The sequence below is a fragment of the Ananas comosus genome, linkage group 1, assembly GCF_001540865.1.
Source record: "Ananas comosus cultivar F153 linkage group 1, ASM154086v1, whole genome shotgun sequence".
Lineage (NCBI taxonomy): Eukaryota > Viridiplantae > Streptophyta > Magnoliopsida > Poales > Bromeliaceae > Ananas > Ananas comosus.
This window is the reverse complement of record NC_033621.1, coordinates 9,628,915-9,650,427: the sequence shown is the minus strand read 5'-3', so window position 1 is coordinate 9,650,427 and position 21,513 is coordinate 9,628,915. Positions and strand designations below refer to the sequence as shown.

The window sequence follows — 21,513 nt, the reverse complement described above, 5'->3', positions numbered from 1 at the left end:
TTTCGAGCCAGTTTAGTTGAGTCACGATTTTTTTTAAACTCTAACACTAAATTGACCGAATCATATAACAATGTAAAACTTCGAAAAAGCATTAAGTGTTCTTAATTTGTTGATATCGTCTCAAATAACTTTCCACTATGCAAGAATCGGCCAAAGATTCATATTGGGTCTTTTGATTTTAGGGTTCAAATAAATGCTTTTTCACCTTATGTCACAAGAGTAATCAAATCTTTTTATTTACATAGGCCTAAATACTTAATTAACTATCACTTTACATAGCAAAATAAGCAATTATTTTACAGACAAGCTAACCAATTAAGTTATTATTTGATTTTTTTTTTCCTTTTATGTTGTTTTTTTGGCCCTCTAAACTTATATTAGTGTACCAAATAGATAGCCTCCAAATGTGATCAACCATTGAGGCTACATGGAACTAGCTAGCGTAAATCGAACTCAGAACCTCTCGATCTGATATGATGTAATTTAACAACTAGCTATTTCCCTGGAAAAACTTACTCTAACAAAGAGGATGTTTTACCAACCGTCTCTAGAGCAAGTGGCAAAGAGTTTGGTGGTTGGTACCCGAGACCCAGGTTCGAATCCTAGTTGATTCACATTTCCAGCTAAGTTTATTTCTAAATGAAATAAACGAAGCAGGTAGCGTGCTACCTATCTCTCTCTCAAAAAAAAAAAAAAACAAAGAGGATGTTTTAATATCATATATTCAATCCTAACCAAACTTATAGCCTCTTGAAGAATGAGTTGTCGCAATATTTTTTTTTTCAAATGTATTTTTCTAATCACCAGATGCCATTTTAGTGGGCAAAAATTAATGTAAATTGCAGCCAAGTTTTATACCAATATATGCTTGCATCCACCTCATAAATATTCTTTCCATCATCAAACTTAACTGTAGATAACAACAGGGACTAAATTGGTACAATTCAGAAGTTCAAGGGTTGGATATATTTAAACCATAAAAACTTTCCTAAAAGTTTCCAATAAAAACTTTCCATCCACCTCATATATAAAGGCCAAAGTAAAACTTTCCTAAAAGTTCAAAGATCAACGTTCACTACAACAACAACGGTGTATAGCGACACTTTTAAATATTGGTATAGGTCAAAAAAATATTGCTGGCTAAATTACCAAAATTTTTAAAAAGTGTTGCTCTATGTGGGGTCGCTAGATATATAGTGACAGTTTAAGAGTGTCAGTATAACCTAAAAAGAGTGCTGCTAATTTACCAATACTTATTTAAGTATTTAGTAACTGCCGGAACTTTACCTCGTTGGCTGCGGTGGCGAAGGAGGAGGAGAGCGAAGGGCTCTTCGTCTAGGATTTTAGCGGATTGAATGAGGGGAGAAGGGGCGATGGTGATCATTTTTTTTTTTTTCCTTTTCTGTTTGTAATTGAGCCAAATGGGCTGGGTGGGGTGGGTTGAGTAGAGTAACCTTTTATTTTTTATTAGATTGGGCTTTATATTTAGGCCTTAGTAGATTTTTTTAAAAATTTTGACATAAATAAGACACTTACACAAAAGTGTCCCAAATATGTGTCCCTATAATCTAATTCTGTTGCAGTGAGCAATGTAACATAAACCCAAAGCATCTCTAGGGCAAATGACAAAAGGCTTAGGGCCCGTTTGAATACTCCTGAAAACGTAGCATAGTTAAACTATGCTACAGCGGTAGAAAAAATATCCTATGAAGCGTTTGGAAGGAAAAAAAGTAACGTAATTTTTGGAGTATAGTTAAACTATACTCTAAAAAATAGAGTAAAAGTTTAATCCACTCTAACCAAAGAAAAAAAAATTCCACCATTCTTGAGCTCCCTCATTCAAAAAAATGCATCAAGTTCTAACTTTTAAATTTCAACATAAAATTTTAAATTTCAACATAGATTTTAAATTTCACATAGATTTAAATTTTAAAATTTAAAATTTAAAATTTAAAATTCAAAATTTCACATTTCACATATCAAATTTTAAATTTTAAATTTTTTTTGAAATTTTAAATTTTAAATTTTAACTTTTAATATTAAAATTTAGAAAAATCCCGTGAAATTGTACAATGCGTATCCAAATAGTTTAAAAATTGAATCCGTGGATTTTTTAGAGTTGTAGGATTCTCTACTTTATCTAGATCAAAACCACAGTTTATAAATCCGTGGAGATTTTTTACTGTGTATCCAAATAGGCCCTTAATGATTGGTATCCGAGATTCTAAATTAAAAATGTAGTTACTTCACATTTTCAGATAAGTTTATTTCTAAAAAAAAGGGTGCAACATAAGCAACTTTTTTACGTTTTCTCAAAGCCACATATACTCACCTCTTAGAGGCCCTCTTTGTTTTTTAGTTTGAATTATTGTCTTCTTTTTTTTTTTCTTTTAAGAGATAGGCAGCACACTACTCGGTTCGTTTATTTCATTTAGAAATAAACTTAGCTAGAAATGTGAATCAAGTAGGATTCGAACTTGGGTCTCGGGTACCAACCACCAAACCCTTTGCCACTAGCTTTAGGGACGGTTGGTAGTTTGAGTTATTGTCACTACCAGTTATGTATATCCCTATACAGCTAGTGATCATCCATTGAATTTATCCTTAGCCAATATATTCCTTCCTCGTATTGCAGGTGGTGCTAATTAGGTTACAAATTCAAAATGCGGTGGGTCCTAATGCAAGTCCCCTTTGGCTCGACATATATGGCTCTTTGGGCACCTAAATAAACACATTTATTCCTGCTAGAGCCTATGTTGGGAATCCGGTACTTACCCCGGTACCGGAGAATCCACAACTCGCTGCGATATCGACTGCTGTGAATTCGGTACTGATTATTACGATTCTGCAACGGAAGTGTCAAATTAGATTTTTAACATAAACCCGTCTCCTTAGCAGAAGCTGATATAATCACAAAAAAAAAAAAAAAACCAAACAGAAATTATGTGGGTAAAATAAGATTCATTAAATAAGAGAAGATTATACATGATCCATCTTCTATAACATAGTAGCTACAACCCCAAGCCCTCTTCTTGAATCTCTCATACCCTTCTCTCGTCTTCTGTAGTCTCAGAAGATATTTCTCTCATCATGTACACCCGTGCACAAGATCTAGGGCTGCGAAAGCCGCTCACGTCCTCTTCCACCCATGCATTAATTAGGTGCATCCAAAATCATGACTACCTTGACCATCCCATATGGGTGTGGCTAATCAGTACCACCACTACCACAATCATAGCACATATGCTATATTTATAGCTTACATCAAAAGCTACCAAAATCCTAATCCAATTAGATTTTACTCTAATTAATATTTAAATCCTAATTTATATCTAATAAATTTAAATATTAATCCTAATCCAATTAGAATTCAACTACAAATCTAACCAAATCCTAACAATATATACTTAAATAAAATTTTGGGTGGTTTTTGTGACCCACTTTGGACTACATATAATGTGTCACCTTAAAGGGGCGAGCATTCTGTCCCCTTTAAGGCATGGTTGGGCTAAGTCACATTCGAAATAGCGGGAGGTTGGATTAAGCCGAATTATGTTCGAAGTAGCGCGAGGCTTATTGGGTCGAGTTTTGATATTCCACATCCGTGGGCGATGTGTTGATATATATACTTTAAGCGAATTAATTACATATTTTTAATAGATCAAGCTTTTGGAATTAATGTTAGTACCAACAATCCAACATGATGTTGAAAAAAATTTGACTCTAATACCATATCATTGAAGCTCGAATGCTTAAGACATGACTTATATTAAGCAAGGATTGGTCCTTTTTATATATTACATGTTCAAGCAGAAAAGAAAAATAATTCAAAAGCAAAAAATATTATACTCCAAAAGGGAAGAAAATAATGTTGTAATATGATACATGCATAATCAAGTGAATAGGATGACATGCTGATATCCTTAAACATACGCTACATGCAACTGCTTAGGGCTAATAATCCAGCTCGCTGTTTATGAGCAAGCTCGTATCTAGCTTGAAATGACCTCGAGATCAATTGATGGCTTAATAAACAAGCCAAACACGAGATAAATTTTTCAGCTTGAAATCTTAAAGAGCTGAACACGAGCTGGAGTCAACTCGCTCAAGCTAGCATTTGGTTTGAAATGAGCTCGAGAACAATCACTCGTTTAATAAACGAGCCGAATACGAACTAAATTTTTCGGTTTGAAATCTTAACGAGCTAAATACATGATGGGATGAGCTCACTCATATTCGGCTCAATATAGCTTGAATATACATACATACATACATACTATATATATATATATATATATATATATATATATATATATATATAGAGAGAGAGAGAGAGAGAGAGAGAGAGAGTAGGGCTAGAATACTTGTAAAAGTATCATGGGGATGATATTTGTGTGCTTTTAGCCCTTGGATGGAGAGATGTGAGGTTGAGATGATGGTGGTAGGTGGAATAGTGATTAATCCAAGGGCTATTAATAATCAAAAAGTAGATCCAATGGCTTAAAACCTAATAGCACCATGATGGTGATACTTGTAAAAGTATCATAGCTCAACTCTCTCTCTCTCTCTCTCTCTCTCGTACTATATATATATAATATAACTAGAGAGAGAGAGAACTCGAGAGAGAGACAGGAGAGGATGACGAGAGAGAGAGATGGGAGGAGAGAGAGTGACTAAAATACTATCGATAGCAAACGGACTCGTTGCCACCCATTGTATTCGATTGATGAGCCTTCCAAAATCGACGAATTCGGTTACGTTGACTATGATTCTATATCACTTGAAGTATTTTAAGAAATCAAATTTATTATATTTCGATATTGTTCTCTTTATCCATCGAGTAGACACAAAAGTGATGAACGGCCTGAAAATGAATATCTTTAAAAATACAATGATTAAGAGTCTTGTAATCAAGATCAAAAGAGTATAGATACTGTCTTTACAAATGGTAAAAAATTTCTAACAAAAATTCAATTTGATTTGGATATCTTACGCCCGTTAAACGAGAAAACGCCTCTATCGACCATTAAAACTACAAATTTTGAACCCTCTTGATAATTAAAACAATATGATTGTGAAAAGATTTAAAATTTGTTTTAACACTTTAAGTAGTATAGATCATGTTCAACGGTGGCCGATCGGTCAATTTGGAGGCTCTATCATTCGAGAAACAAAGCGCGTGGAACGCGAGCTCGTTTACTATTCGATAGACTATCTAGCCTCAACGCCTATATATCTATATATATTATATAATATATTATATTGGCCATGGTATTTATACTATTATGATATGGATCCTCGTACTCATAACGTTGTGTTTCGATTATGGAGCTTCACGAACGACGTCACTCCGCTTAAATATGATCATAGAGGTTATTTGAAACTTTAGAAAATACATTTCAGTAAATTTTTGAAATTCATAATTAAAGTCCATCAAGTGGCAGCTAAATGTACGTCAAAATCGAAACGACATCCTAAAAAAAAGTATGATCGGATCTTCAATTTCAAGATCGGATTTTTGACATTTACTCTATCTTAGGAATATGAATTTTCTATCAAAAAATCAGAACAAATTCCGATTCTTTTACACCGTTCAACTAGAAAGTATCCCATATCGGCTGGTCCGTTAAAAATTGTTCAAATTTGTGACCTCTTGATCTGTAAGGTAAATGATGTCGAAAAATTATAACAATTTGATTCTAGAAGTTTTATAATTTGTAAGATAGATGTTTAACGGTGTGGGATTGTTCCGATTCGGAAGCTCTATATCTGAAAAACAACGTTATGAGTACGAGAGCGATCGTACTCTAATAGTATAGTAGCCGGACCTCATATATATTTATAATATTATAAGTGAGGCTACCTATGCTTATCGGAAGCACGGACCTTCGTTGCTTCCAGCTCGTGTTTCGATGTTGCGGGACTTTCGAATCGGTGATACGGCTCCGTTTAAACTTGATCTAGAGTATTTGAAATACCTAGAAACATAAATTTTATTATTTTCGGATATGCATATTGCTAGTTGATCGTAGGGGCTCAAAATCAACAAATTTCAAAGGGTCGTAGTGAGCCGTTTGCAAGTTTAGGTGTAGAAATTACAAATCACGTGAATTATTGATAAGAATTCTTATACTATATAAAATAAGATCAATATCTTCTGTTTAAAATTTTAATGTCATATCTTTCCACGATTTTATAAGATTTTACTTTTCAGCCGTTGATTTGTGAGCCCCTCTTCACATAGGCAAATTGATATCGCAAAAATAAATAAAATTTATTTTCTAGTTACCTCAAATACTTAGATACAAGTTAACGGTAGTCGATCGACGATTATGGAAAGTCGCAACATCGAAACGAGCTGGAGCACGAAGGCTCCGTGCTTCCGATAGCATACGTGCTCACTGCATCATATATATATTTATATATAATATATATATATCTACTATTATATATATATATTATATATATTATTAGTATATATATATATTAATTATATATATAATATATATATTATATATATATTCAGAGCAGAGGAGAGAGAGTCTGGATTACTATTACTTTTTATGAGTACGATCACCTTCGTACTCATAAGTAGTTTTCGATGATAGAGCTGTTCTAATCCACATCCTATCGTTTACTTAAACATTATCTAGATCATTTAAAACTTCTAGAAATCAAATTTTATAATTTTTCGACATCATTTACTTTACGATCAAGAGGTCACAAATTTGACAATTTTTAACGGCCAGTATTGGATACTTGCTAGTTTAACGGTGTAAAAGAATTGAAATCGGTTATCCACTATCTGGATAAAGAGCAATAACTCTGATCTTCAATTAAGAAATCCGATCATCCATTTTTAGGACATTATTCGATTTTGACTGTTCATTTTATACCCACTTGATAGACTTTATTATGATTTAAAAATTACGAAATTTATTTTCTAAAAGTTTCAAATACTATAGATCATGTTTAATAATATGGATTGTCGATTCAGAAACTCCATCATCGAAAACAACTTATGAGTACAAATGCTTCTACACTCATAAGAGTATAGTAGTCCTACTATATATATTGTTGGAAAATCTTTCTGATTTTTTATTAAAATATTCTTTAAAACAATTCGAAAGTTTAGTTTTAGTTTTAGAAAAGATCTGAAGAAGAAAATAAATAATAAATAAATACTTTAAAGAAAATGATTAGAAAAGGCCTGTGGGTCGAGGCGTATAGAGCACTGTCCTAGAAGTGAAATTGCCCCTCCATGTGCTAGGCTTCCCAGCAATTACTTTCTTCAGCGATATAATGATCACGTTTCACCTCGTTGACACGCTTTCAAGGTGGCATAAGACGAACCCAACAAGTTTCAGATCCAGCAAAGAAAACTTGGCAAAAATCGGCGGAAAAGATCAATGATGAGAAAGTAGGAAGAGGCGAGGTAGGGTTTAGGTATGCTCGGGTTCTTCTTTAACTCGTGCAACCTCCTTCAATATATATAATCAAGGCGAGAATCTTGCTTCAACGTGTCAAATCCGTGTAGAACAAGATAAGCCTAAGATTATACGGATAGGATTAGGATATAGATAAAAACGAAAAAATAAAAATAAAATAAAATAAACCGGGTGTATGAACCGCCCGTGCCGCAACTCGGACCGCCTGACTCGTGCCGTGCGTGTGTTTAAACGAGATCATAACTTCCATTTTCTCCCAAGCAACTAGCTTGAGAATAAAGGAATATATATATACACCAACAACACCCTTTTAGTTTCCAATGTGGGACTAAACCTCACATATGGAAACTTTAGTTGGGCTCCCAAGTAAGGCCCATTAATTATTGGGCTGCCCAAGAAGCCTAACAAGTTTTAAATCAAAAAAATCCAATAAAATCCAACATATGTGTGTATGTGTAGAATTAGGCTACTATACTATTAATAGTACTAAATGCTTAGTGTTATTAGGTTTTTGGCCCTTGGATGAAGGGATGTATGATTAAAATTATAGTGGTCCCCTAGGGTTTAGTGGTTGATTGTTGTAATAGTATAATCTAACAGGTGGAAATGATCAAAAGGGCAAATCTAACGGCAGAAAACTTGAAAGCACCAAGTACTTGGTACTATTAATATTGTAAGGAATGAGAACCTCAATGTGTAACATACCGAACTTCTAAAGTTATGAAGTTATGAGGTATGTTGATTGGGAAGTCATTAAAATGATTCTGGTGAGGTTCGGAAGCATTCGGGCGTTTTCGGAGCGCGTAGGTGCGAAAACGGGACCCGAACGGCTTGTTGGACCATGGACTAAATCCAGCATTAGCGGGGATGAAAAGGTGATGTAAACGCGCTCGAAAACATTTTTTGAGAGTCTCGGTTCGATTTGAAATGAATCGGAGGCCTAACGAGTGAAAACGAGCGAAAACGAAGAAGAAAGCTGAAAATGCTGAAAATTTGGCTAAGTCCTAAAAGTGCTGAAATTCTAGACCTACGGGGTCCAGACCCTGGCTTCAAGGTCCGAATCCTGAGCCCGAAAATGGCCCAGTTTGGTGCAGTTTACATGGTTGAGGGGGTTTTTGTGTGATTGTTGGATGAGGGGAGTTATATGAGTGGCTTAGGGCTCATTTCCTCTCACTCTCCTATTTGCAAACAAGCAAAAAGACCTCTCTCTCTCTCTCTCTAAGAAGCTCTCTCTCTCTCTTGGAGTTGATCATGAGGAAGAAGAAGATAGAGATTGGAGCTTGAAGGAGGATCACCATTGTCATCTTCTTCCTTAGCTTGGGAGGAAATGCTAGTAGAGGTAGGTTTTTGAACCCCTCTCATGGTGAATCGCTTGGATTAGGTTTAAATACCTTAGAAATGGAATTTATTGAAGCTCTAGATGTGGTTGAGCTTATTTATTGCAAGTGTAAATGCTAGTATGTGGCTAATTGCAATAATAAGGATTTAGGGCTCCAAAAAGAGGGCTTTTGCTCATGAAGGGATTTGAGCTTAATTGATCACTCTCTAACCTAATTGCTAGGTATACGAACGCATTGGTGCGCTCGGTTCGGCAATCCGACGAGTGTACGCGAAGATATCAAAGAAGAGGCCGATTTCGGTACAGATTGCCGCAGCACGCGGCGTAAGCTTCCAAAATTCACGAAACCAGAATCGTAGCATCGTGACATCACCTAAAGGTAGGGGGTGTCCATCCCGAAGCAACCGGATTTCCTTTTATGTCTAAGTTCTATGTATTTGATCATATTCTCATATGTTGATACATTGTGCACTATAGGATTAGTAGATGATTGCATTTCCATTCCTTGCATGTTACCTAGGTTGTGTAGCATTGGAGGATTGACACTTGATCTTAGGTTGCATGAGGTGTGAGATCCCTGGTGTTTGTCTGTGGAGGCTTGTCGACAGCTCTGGAGAGTGTCGGGACAAGTCCGAGTCGCGTTGGCGTCAAATAGACGTAAAACGGACTCCGTGCGACGCGAGGGCGGCTTATTGCGAAGAATTCTGCAAACTGCAGCATTCTCTGCTTGCTGTACCGGTACAAGCAGAGTGGCTGTACCGGTACAACCATCGCGCAGAGGCTTAGCAGCTCTCGGGTTAGCTTTTGTACCGGTACAAGAGTCCGTGTACCGGTACAAGATGGTAGGTAGAGGGCGAAATGTGTAATTTTATCCCTCGTTTGTACCACCCCTCACTCCCCTCTATTTAGCTTCGTGTAGAGAGAGAGAGAGAGGTCTTCTAGCTGCAACTCTCCATCTCTCTCACTCTCCCACCCGGTTGGAAGCAAGGAAGGAGCTTACTTGGAGTTTCGTCGCCGACGTCGCGCCGCGGGATCGTTCGAGCACGTATTTGACGCCGGGACTTTGCGAGAAGACCGGGCGAGCGTGCGACTACGCTGTTCTTGACGTCGTGCTGGTGCTTGTCGCTGTCGAGGTGAGTAATTCAGCCTTCCCTTGGATTTTTGGGCAAGTTCTTACTACTTCAACTCGGATAATTATTGTTTGCTGAAATCCACCGTCGACTGTTAGTATTTCAGCTCGTTCTCGACGTAGGAGCATCGGATTGCGACGAGACTTGGCTCTTTGGATTCAGAACTTCGAGAGGAATCCACGAAGTCCTTACTTGCTGGATTTGGTGAAGGTTAGCTTGGTCGAATCCCTGTTGTACCTCACTGCTGAAATTCGGGACTGAAACGGTGATTTATTGTCGTGTAGAGCTCGAGCGTGGACGATTTCTGGACTCGGAGCTGTGCGTTTGATCCAGCAAGTTGCTCTACACCAGTGGGAGTCCTTCGTTGCCAAGGATTAGCATTTTAGGTGGGTTACATCGGCTTTACTCCTAAGTTCTTATTGGTCGACATGTATAGATCTTGATTTCGGTAAATTGTGTTAGCTCAAATTCATGGACTATATGTAGATTGTGAAATCTGAATTTTGGAGCATATTTTATAAATTAAGTAGATTATACATGTTGGACTTGAAAATTGAATTAGGAGAAAACCTGCGATTTGGACCTGTCACCAGTTTTAACTACCTGATTTAGCTCTAGGAGCCGTTAGAAAATTGTACTGTCGCAGTTTCTTCGAGACGAGTACTCCAGGTAGTTTAGAATGTATTTACACTCGTGCTGGTTCGCCGAGTGGATTTTTACAGGGTCGTTCAGGTCGTTTCGGACTGTTGGGTGCCGTCAGAGTTGACGGTGGACCCGTATCGCCTTTTTGGCGTCAGATTGTGCCGAGGGCACGTTACCTGTTGGTTGTTAGACCAGTTTGAGTCGATTACTTGACTTTGGCTAGTTGGAGCCTGATTGAGCTCGACAGAGATACGCTGCATACTCGGTTGGGTAGCGCCCACGAGTGCCACTCCGGAGTCAGGCTTGTGCTTTTGCGTTGGTGTCGCTCATGCCAGTTGGACTTGCTCTCCACGGACCAGTTAGTGTGGATAGAGCCCGATAGTCGCAACGGGGCAGGGACGGGTGTATTCACAGTCCCGGGGACGGGTATGCTTACAGTCCCGATTGGATTGGGTCAGATTTGACATTTCCTACAGTTGGTTAGTGTAGAGCATGATAGTGTAGTGGATGATAGCGGTAGAGTATGCTTCCTGCTTTCCTTCTATCCTTGCTCCCTTCTGTAGACTTAGTGGGTGACCGATGTTGTTTTGGGCGGTACCCACTGAGGACTACTTGTTTTTACAGTAGTTCTCACGCCCAGTTGTTACCTATGTTTTTGCAGAGCCACAGGTTCCGGCTGCTGCACCGTCCGCGGATCAGGATCGAGGCAAGGGCGTCGNTGCGAGTTAGAGCCCTACCCGACGTGTTGAGCTAGAGGTGCCATACTGCAGGTAGTTGTTGTTTTGGAGTTTATGTACATAGTTGTTTAACTCGCCAGTGCGAGTAGTTTTGTATTTTGGATGCTAGCTATGTATATAAAACTCAGTTATTTAGTTGTTCTTGAGCAGCTCTATGCTACTGTTTGTAGTATCGTTTTTCTACAGATACTTTGACGCTTCGTATACAGGGGAAATTCCTTTGTATACGGCGGATTTGTCGGCGTGCCCGGGGAACGAGATATCCGGGGCGTGACATGAGGATTGGGTCTTGTAACAAGAATCCTATAGTGACAATAATGATGATGAACTTGGACATGTAAATGGCCTAGATGAGTGACATTTGGACTACTGTAATAGAGACACTATAATATGGACGAGTGGCATGTCGATTTAGTGTATTGAGACACATACAACATCATGACATACAAGTGGCATTCAAATTAGTGTAGTTGAACACTATGGCATTTGAACCTAGGGATAGTAGAATTCCCGATTGTCATGTTGTGGAAATTGTGCATTTAGCATTAGTGCAGTTGAGGCATTATAGCCCTAGTAGATAGGTTATCCTCCAGCGTGGGGATTGGATCATACTCACATAATCTGTGTAACCATGGCGTAGTCGCTACACCCAAGTAGCGAGCTCCGGAGTAGTAGTCGCGTTGGGACAGACGTAGTTGTCCCGCAGGCGGGTCTTGGGTGGATGTAGCGCAGAGTCTCCCCACTAGCGAGATTTAAGATGTGAGTCGGGATAGCAACTTTCGGGTTAGCCCTGGGGTAGCAACCTTCGAGTTGGCCATGAGATTGGATACTATCGAGGCATAGTTGCATGACGCACTATGTAGTAGCTCGTATATTCTGATTATCGAGGCATAGTTGCACGACGCACTATGTAGTACTTCGTTCATTCATGTGATCATTGAGGCATAGTAGCATGTGTAGAGACATTACTATGTAGTAGCTCATTTCTTTACTGTTGAGGCATAGTAGCATGTATTAAGACATTACTATGTAGTAGCTCATTTTTTTTACTGTTGAGGCATAGTAGCATGTATAGAGACATACTATGTAGTAGCTCATTTCCTTATTGTTGAGGCATAATAGCATCCATTACTATGTAGTAGCTCATGCATTTCATTGATTATGAGGCATAGTAGCCTGTTGCATATTTTCTACTATGTTGTAGCTCATTTCAAGATATCTATCTATCTATCTATCTGTTGCTCATGCCTGCTTGGACCTAGTGGGAAGATCGGCGGAGTCGGCGGCCGAACCCACTTGGAACTATATTTATATAGTTCTCACCCCACTTTGTTGCAGGGCCTAGCGAGAGCGTACCAGCAGAGGACCGTGATAAAGGCATAGCACCCTAGTAGCTAGTACATTTACTTGTTGGTATAGCACTTGTACATTTACTTGTATCTTGCTCTTGTTGGTATAGCACTTGTAGTGCTTCGTTGAATCATGTATGTTAATTGAGTTTATTCTGGGCAACTCTTGTACATGATCTTGTTGTTGAGCCTTGGTCGGACAAGGGAGGTGCTATCTGTCCGGCGTCTGTTCGATGTGCCCGGATCCGACCAAATTGGCGGATCGCAGGGCGTGACAAATATAAAGCATAGTTGTCACACCCCAATAATTCCACATCGGATAGGAATGGGGATGTGATTGGGTATTTAATAGACTTAGACACTAGTAATAATAACTAGGCTTAAGCATTTTGGGCAAGTGGCTGGGCCCAACGAGTTATTATTGCTAGTCGGCTGGGTCGTTAAATTTGGTATTAGAGCCGATTCACCAGCTGGAAGTGTGAGATGAGTCTCGGCTGAGCCAGAGTCGAAAAGACAAGGTGATAGACTATGCCGAAGTCTGAATGACAAGGTCGCTATGGCAGGGTTTGGATGACAAGGCTAGCGAGACGAGTCTCACATCGTCTGGTGATCTTAGGCTGTGTGTGTGATTGGATTGAAGTCATTGGACTGACGAGGAGGTCAGGGCCTTAACGGGGGGTGTCTGTCACACCCCAATAATTCCACATCAGATAGGAATGGGGATGTGATTGGGTACATGATTAGTAGATGTTGTATTCTGGAGAGCTAACATGTATGATGAGATGAAATAGTAAAACTTATGTAATCAATATGCAAATGATGTAAATCTATATGTAAAGGTTGAATGGATGTAATAGCTAGATTATCTCTCTTTTATGCACTTGTATATTTACTTGTATCTTGCTCTTGTTGGTATAGCACTTGTGGTGCTTCGTTGAATCATGTATGTTAATTGAGTTTATTCTGGGCAACTCTTGTACATGATCTTGTTGTTAAACCTTGGTCGGACAGGGGAGGTGCTATCCATCTGGCATGTGTTCGACATACCCGGATCCGACCAAATTGGCTGGTCGCGGGGCGTGACAAATATATAGCATAGTTGTCACACCCCAATAATCCCACATCGGATAAGAATGGGGATGCGATTGGGTATTTAATAGACTTCGACACTAGTAATAATAACTGGGCTTAAGCATTTTGGACCAGTGGTTGGGCCCAACGAGTTATTATTGCTAGTGGGCTGGGTCGTTACATTTGATATCAGAGCCGATTCACCAGCTGGAAGTATGAGATGAGTCTCGGCTGAGCCAGAGTCGAAAAGACAAGGTGATAGGCTATGCCGAAGTCTGAATGACAAGGTCGCTATGGCAGGATTTGGATGACAAGGCTAGCGAGACGAGTCTCACATCGCCTCGTGATTTTGGGCTGTGTGTATGATTGGATTGGAGTCATTGGACTAACGAGGACGTCAGGGCCTTAACGGGGGGAGTCTGTCACACCCCAATAATCCCACATGGGATAGGAATGGGGATGTGATTGGGTATATAATAAACTTAGACACTAGTAATAATAATTGGACTTAAGTATTTTGGGCCAGTGGTTGGGCCCAACGATTTATTATTGCTAGTGGGCTGGGTTGTTACAATAGTAGCCGGACTCTATATAAAGAGTGAGTTGAATGAGTATACTATTAATAGTGTCTGAATACTGTTTTATTACCAACTTTTTTACCCTTATGTTATTACTATTCCATCAATTAAAACTAGCAGAGCATATATTCAATCCATTGTAAGTGATGAAGGGAGAGCAAATCTATAAATGACGAAAAAGATTGATAAAAGCTTTCACTAAATTCCTCCTGAGGGCCAATTTTACGTTTTTCCTACTACCTAAGAAGTGTTTCTTAATAACAGAACTGCTAGCTTTTTTAAAAAATAGTAAATTTGTTGATAATATTTAATATGAAACTGATGAAAGAAGAGTAAGCGTTTTTGACAAAAATATAAGTAGCACAATTGCCTACCCTAAGGGCCTGTTTGTTTTAATGTACATAGACTCTGGGTTGAAATAGACTTTAGATTGAACTAAAGTTCAGGTAAAAATTATTTAACTCCGTTGTTTGTTTTTATAGCTGTGAAGTGAAATTATATAAGTTCTGTTGTTTGTTTGTCTAGAAGTAAATGTTATAAAAAGTGAAGTTCCACTTTCTCTTTGTTTCACTTAAAATTATTTAATCCCAACACTCCTAGTAAACTTACCTCCTAAATGATATTATTGCTTCTTTTGTAACTTAATAAATTATAAATTATAAAAATAAATAAATATAATTATATTTCTATACAATTATAAAATAAAATTTTAAAATAATTATAACTTTTTTGTATATAAATTATAATAATGCAACAAATAAAATTCTAAAGTTAAATAATTATTAACATTTAACAAATTAATTTTTATCGTATTTTAAATTTGCAAATTAAATAAAATTTATATACAAAAAAGTTATAATTATTTTAAAATTTTATTTTATAATTGTATAGAAATATAATTATATTTATTTATTTTTATAATTTATAATTTATNTTAATTATTAACATTTAACAAATTAATTTTTATCGTATTTTAAATTTGCAAATTAAATAAAATTTATATTAAAACTTAACTAACCAAACTTCATCATATTTTAAACATGCAATCTAAATAAAAAATTAAATACTATCACAATTAAATTCATTTGGATGAAATACAATGAGAGAGAGAATAACCCTAAACAAGTCATTGTAATTAAGTTCTCCGCTAATATTTTATGATTTTTTCTCTCTCCTTCACTTCACCAGAATTGACTTCTCCTTATGGGAGAGCAGAAGTCAATTTTCGTGTTTTAGCTGAACTGAACTTTTGACTATATAAGTGGCAAATAACGTACTCCTGCAGCCCCTGTACGTGAACTCTCCTGGCCTGGCTCGCAGAAGGTACCTCGCTCTATAGTCGATCGTAGCATAGTACCGCACCAGCCAATCCATACCAAGTACAACATCAAAGTCCTGCAGCTGCCCTAAGACCAACAGGTCTGCAGGCATAATCCAAGGGCCCAGCTGCACGGAACACGACCAACAACACTCTACTACCTGCAAAACATGATCGAAAATCTCCACCTTTTGTGCATGCAACAACGGCCCTACCTCTAGATCATGCAATGATACAAATGCTCGGCTAACAAAAGAATGTGGTGCACCGGTATCAAATAAGGTACGAGCTCTAATACCAGAAATCAAAATGATACCTGCCACCACCCGGTCGGCTGCTGTAGAGTCCTCCACCTAAGCTGCATACACTCTGCTACTCGAAGTTTGCTGTCGCCGCTTACTCTGTCGCAGCACAGATCCTCTGTCATCCTGGCGGTAACTCGGTGATGCTCCATGAGACTGCTGAGGTGTCGGCTGTGCTGATGCCATCGATGGTGCTGGTGATGCTGCTCGGGGACAAGCTGCCCTCATATGTCCAGACTGACCACAAGTAAAACATCGGCCCTCTCTCTGCTCACACTGTTGGGGCCCGTGTGGTCCCCCACAAATCAGACACTACGGAGTCCTCTGCGACTGTCTCTGCTGACGAGTCCCCCAGAACGCTGACGCCCCGAAGACCCACGATCTTGAGAGCATGATCATGGAGGCCTCGGTGGATGCCTGCTACTCGACTGTCCTCCATCATCTAGAACCGGGCGCTTCCTATCCTGACTCTGCCCCGGCATCTGAGCCCGCTCACGGATCGATACATCTCCTCTCTCCACCCACAATGCCTGCTCAATCGACGCATCTAAGGTCCTCAACCTCTACGCCTGCACCAACCGGAAGATCTTTGGCCTAAAGCCTCCCTCATACAGATATACCTTATGGGCCTCATCCCTGGCTACAAAGCACACAATTCAGAAGCTGAGTAAACTCACGAGTATACTCCTGAACTGATCGCTCCCCCTACTGTAGCTTCTTCTGGTCCTCTTCAAGTTTCTGCTTCACGCTGTTTGGGAAATACGCCCCTTATAGCATTCCGCAGAACTCATCCCATTTCATCTGCAGCGCCACCAATCAATGAGTCTGTCTCATCCTCCGCCACCAGGAATGCGCATCGTCGACCAAACAGTGTACTCCCAAATGTACCTGTTCCCGCTCCAGTATGAACAAGTCATTGAATAGCTTCTCCATCACGCTCACCCAGTCCTCTACAATCTAGGGCTCCGTACAGGTACCGTCAAAGCACGGTGGATCCAATTGACGGAAACGAGTAAGCCTCTTTGTCATCCGCTCTTGCTCAGCCTCAGACATCTCCGACGCATCTCCAGAAAATGAAACAGGCGTCGTAGGAACTGTCACTGGTGGGGGTATAGCTGTAGCTGGTGCGGCCACTGGAGTAGTCGATGGTGGAGCTGACTGCTCTGGTGCTCTAGGTGCTGTGCTCGGCGGCGGAGTAAATGTCTCACACATTCTATGTAACAGTGCCCCCTGCTGCCTCGTCGCCTCAGTTAGGGCAGCCAACTGCTCTCTCAGATCGGGAGGTGCACTCGGCCATGCCTGCTTAGGCATCTCGGGTGGTGCGGCATGATCCCGCGTCGACAGTCGACCTCGGCGTCGATACATGGCTACCTAAAACCAAAACAAAGGTCAGATACAAAGCACAATCAACTCTCGACGCAATCAAGCGAAAGTCTAGAAGGTCGCCTCTATTTCTCCTCAAAATTATGTCTTCTGCAACCGACATAAGTTTATTGGCCGAAGCAGACACTCCTTCAGTCACTCACTCCACTCTAGGAGGAGTTAAAATAATTCAATCGCTGACTTTCGCGATAATTCATGCCTCTCACGTCTTGCCTTCCTAAGATTTACCAAGCTTAAGGTTTCTAGGTCCCAACGACCTAATACTAAGCTCTGATATCAACTTAATCTGTTACGTCCCAGATTACACGTTTTCCCGGGAACACCAACAGACCCGCCACATACATAGGAATTATTCCTGTATACAAAGGGATAGTTGTACCTGTAAACAAAATCAAGCTACAACCACAAGGAAGAGAGCTGCTAAAAGAAAACATATATAAATAAACATTAGGTTCACTATACATACAAAGTCTCCAAAATACAGACACCACTCGCTCCAGCAAGCAAACTAACATAAGTATGTACATAAACCAAAAATACCACAAAACTACCTGTGAGAGGTACTCCTCTAGCACTGCAACCCGGGAAGGGATCTAGCTCGCGACTCCCTCTCCATGATCCATTTCAGCGACAGCAGCAGCCGCAGAAAAAGCTCTGCAAAAAAGGGTCAACAACTGGGTGTGAGAAATACTACAAAAAGGAGTAGTCCTCAGTGGGGACCGCTACCGACCTCAACATGGCTCACCCACTAAGTCTACAAAAAGTATGCTCAAGGATAGTAAAGGAAGCTGGAAAAACTCTAAAGCTACATGCCACTATACTATCGCTAACCAACACTAGCTATCTATAGATATAAGCAAGATGCAATCTCTGACCCAATCTCACTAGGGACTGTGAACGCACCCGTCCCGCCTGTCGAAGCTACACCAACCACCACCACGTTGGGTTACTAGTGGAGGCAAGTCCAACCAGGACATTACGACATCAACGCAAAAGCACTAAGCCGGACTCCGGAGTGGCACTCGTGGGCGCTACCCAACCGAGTATGCAAGCGTGTCTCTGCCGAGCTCAATCAGGTTCTCACAGGCTATAATCAAAGCAAATAGGTCTAACTAGTCTAACAACCAACACTCACGTGCCCTTGGCACAATCTGATGCAAATACAGAAATCTCGGTCCACCGTCAACCGCGACGGCACCCGACAGTCCGAAACAGTCTACACACTACTATAAATTAAGCTCAGCATCCCAGCACGAGCGTAAACTCATCCTACACTAACCTGGGTACCCATCACATACTAACAACGACGATACAATCGAACCACAGCTTCTAAAGTTAAATCTGGTAGTTTTCAGAAAATGACAGTGTAGGATCTATAGTTTTCTCCTAAGTCAACTCCAAGTCTATGGAGAATAATATAGAGGTATAGATGGAAAGTGGGTGGGTGAAAAGACGAAATATCGGGCAAAGATGGGGAGTGGAAAAACGAAATATTAGGGAATGAGAATAGGGGAGAAGACAAAGGTGAAGGAGAAACTGCCATGTGGCAAATTCTATAGGGAATAATATAGAAGTATAGATGGCAAAGTCTATGGAGAATAATATAGAGGTATAGATGGAAAGTGAGTGAGCGGGGGAAACGAAGCATCAGGGAATGAGAATGGAGAAGAAAACAAGGGTGAAGGAGAAACTGCCATGTGGCAAATTCTATGGGGAATAATATAGAAGTATAGATGGAAAGTGACGGATGGAAAAATGAAGCATCGGGCGGAGATGGAGAATGGACAGACGAAGTATCAAGGAATAAGAAGGGGGGAGAAGGCACGGGTGAAGGAGAAACTGTCATGTGGCAAATTCTATGGGGAATAATATAGAGGTATAGATATCGATATAGATATAGATATAGATGTGTAGCCTTCAGATTAAGTAGTACCACTATTTCTAAAGGTATATGTTAAAATTGTTAAAATTACAAACGAGATCATATAATTCTCTTTCAAATAGAACAACTCTACATACAAAATTCCACAATGCAGAATTGTGTACTCTTTAATATAAACAATAGATAGTAAATTTTTATACATAGATTTAAGTCCAAATATAGTTTAAATTTGTTCACAATTGTGCCAAAGTATAATTGATTATATTTTATGACAAAATTCGTGATTTCGACCTAATTTTAATGATACGAAATATCATGGATCTCTCTTTAATGGTTGTCTTTAGTCGCATACTCACTCGAGATACTTCGGCCCAGAGTTTAGCCCTAACTAGAGACAGATGATATTACCTTCGCCTTCTATATTGCCCTATGTCTTTTACTTCAATTTAGTTGTCTATAACCACAACAATTAATGGAGGATAACTTATTTCAAACACCTTATTAGTGTCGCGTTGAATAGTTCTCACAACTTTTCCAATCATCATGGCACGATTATTAGTGTCGCGTTGAATAGTTCTCACAACTTTTCCAATCATCATGGCACGATTATTTATTAATAAAAAACCAACCAAACTATTAGTAAGGAAATTTAGAATTAATTAGAGAGTCGAGAGAACCTTAGAAAAACAAACGAGGCGAATCTTATGAAGTTCCCAATTCAAATTAGCCCATGTTGCCATGTTGGGCTCCCTATAAACCTGTATGGTCTCTTTTAGATAATCGAACCGAACTGAACCGAAACTAGATGGGTCAAATGATATCGGATTCCTATTTGGGCTTGATTTTTTGGGAAAATTTCAAATTGCCCCTCTATGGTGTAACTTATTTTTACTTTGCCACTTTACGGTTCAAAAAATTACACTTTAATTATACTGTATAGCGCATTTTTTACTTTGCCCTCTATAGTTTTCAAAAAAAGTTTCTCTTTGCCATCCTATTTGATATAGAATTTTTTCATAAAATACAAATTAAATCACAGAAAGAAAAGGTGCAATCTTTTGAACTATGGAATGACAAAGTAAAAATGAGTTAAACCACACTGGGGCAATTTGAAGTTATATACGTACTCTTCATTTTTCACAAAACTTGCTAACCGTACTAAAATGGTTCATAAATATGTAATGTTGATTTTTGATTTTCTCTTTCTTTTTTGGGTCTAAAAGCAAATTCTCTTGAATTTAGGATTACAACTTATGAAATCAGACTCAAGGTTAGATGTCTTGATTAAGTTCAAATGTTTGGTTCGTGTAGGTCAAAAATGACTGAGGGCGTGATTCGTTGGTCGTAAAACATATAGAAAATTATTTTTCGACTTGAAAAATTATTTTTTTTATATTTATTTAGCCCTAAAAAAATTCTTGTAAATTATTTTTACAGATTTGAGAAAAATAGAGTACTTCTGTTTCCTGTTGATTTTCGACTAAAAACGAAAGTTTAAACTACGTGAAACTCTTTTCATTCATTTTTTCCTATCAAATCAAGAAAATATAATTTTTTTTCCTTTCAACCAGATGGAAAACTATTTTTTATCCTCTATAAACCAAATACAATAAAAAGTTTTCTTTTTTTATCGAAATTTGTTTTTACAAATAATTACATTTTATACCTTCTAAATCAAACTTAGGGTGTGTTTGGTTCGCTTCTTTTTTACCCTGGAATCGGAATCGGAATGTGTGAATCCGTTTGTGGGTGTTTGATACACGGGAGTTCCATTCCGTGATCCCCAATCACCTCTTTTTTCAATCTGGCCCAGGAGGCCGGATTGGAAGTTGAATCTGGACGGAATGGATATTTATTCGGATTAAATTTATTTTTTCAACTTTTTTAATTAAAATATGAGTTAAAATTTAAAAATTAAACATATAATTTTAAATTTTAATTTGAACTTAAATTAAAAATTAAAATTTAATCAAGTATTTCAAATCTAACTTATGAATTTGAATTTAAATTAATATATTATAAAGATAATGTTAGTATATTAATTTGATTACGTTTTTTATATCCACCTGAACCAAACACCAACAATGAAAATGATTTATTCTGATTCCGATTCAGGTGATGAACTAAACAGAATTAGGTAATGAGTCATTCTAATTCCGATTCCAGCTTATTTTTATTTCGATTCCGATTTCGACTCCGACTTCGAACCAAACACACCCTTAGTCTAATGAAGTTCAATTACTGGAATTAGGTTACTATACTATTAATAGCACCAAGTCATTAGTGCTATTAGATTTTCAACTCTTGGATGAAGGATATGCAGTTAGGCTGATA

General features: G+C 38.6%; 1 long non-coding RNA gene across 1 annotated transcript; it reads left to right on the top strand.

Annotated features, from left to right (window-relative positions):
* LOC109719803 lies at positions 9,572–11,273 on the top strand. Its single transcript, XR_002218785.1, has 3 exons — positions 9,572–9,920; positions 10,016–10,303; positions 11,221–11,273. It is a non-coding gene; the product is annotated as an uncharacterized LOC109719803 (long non-coding RNA).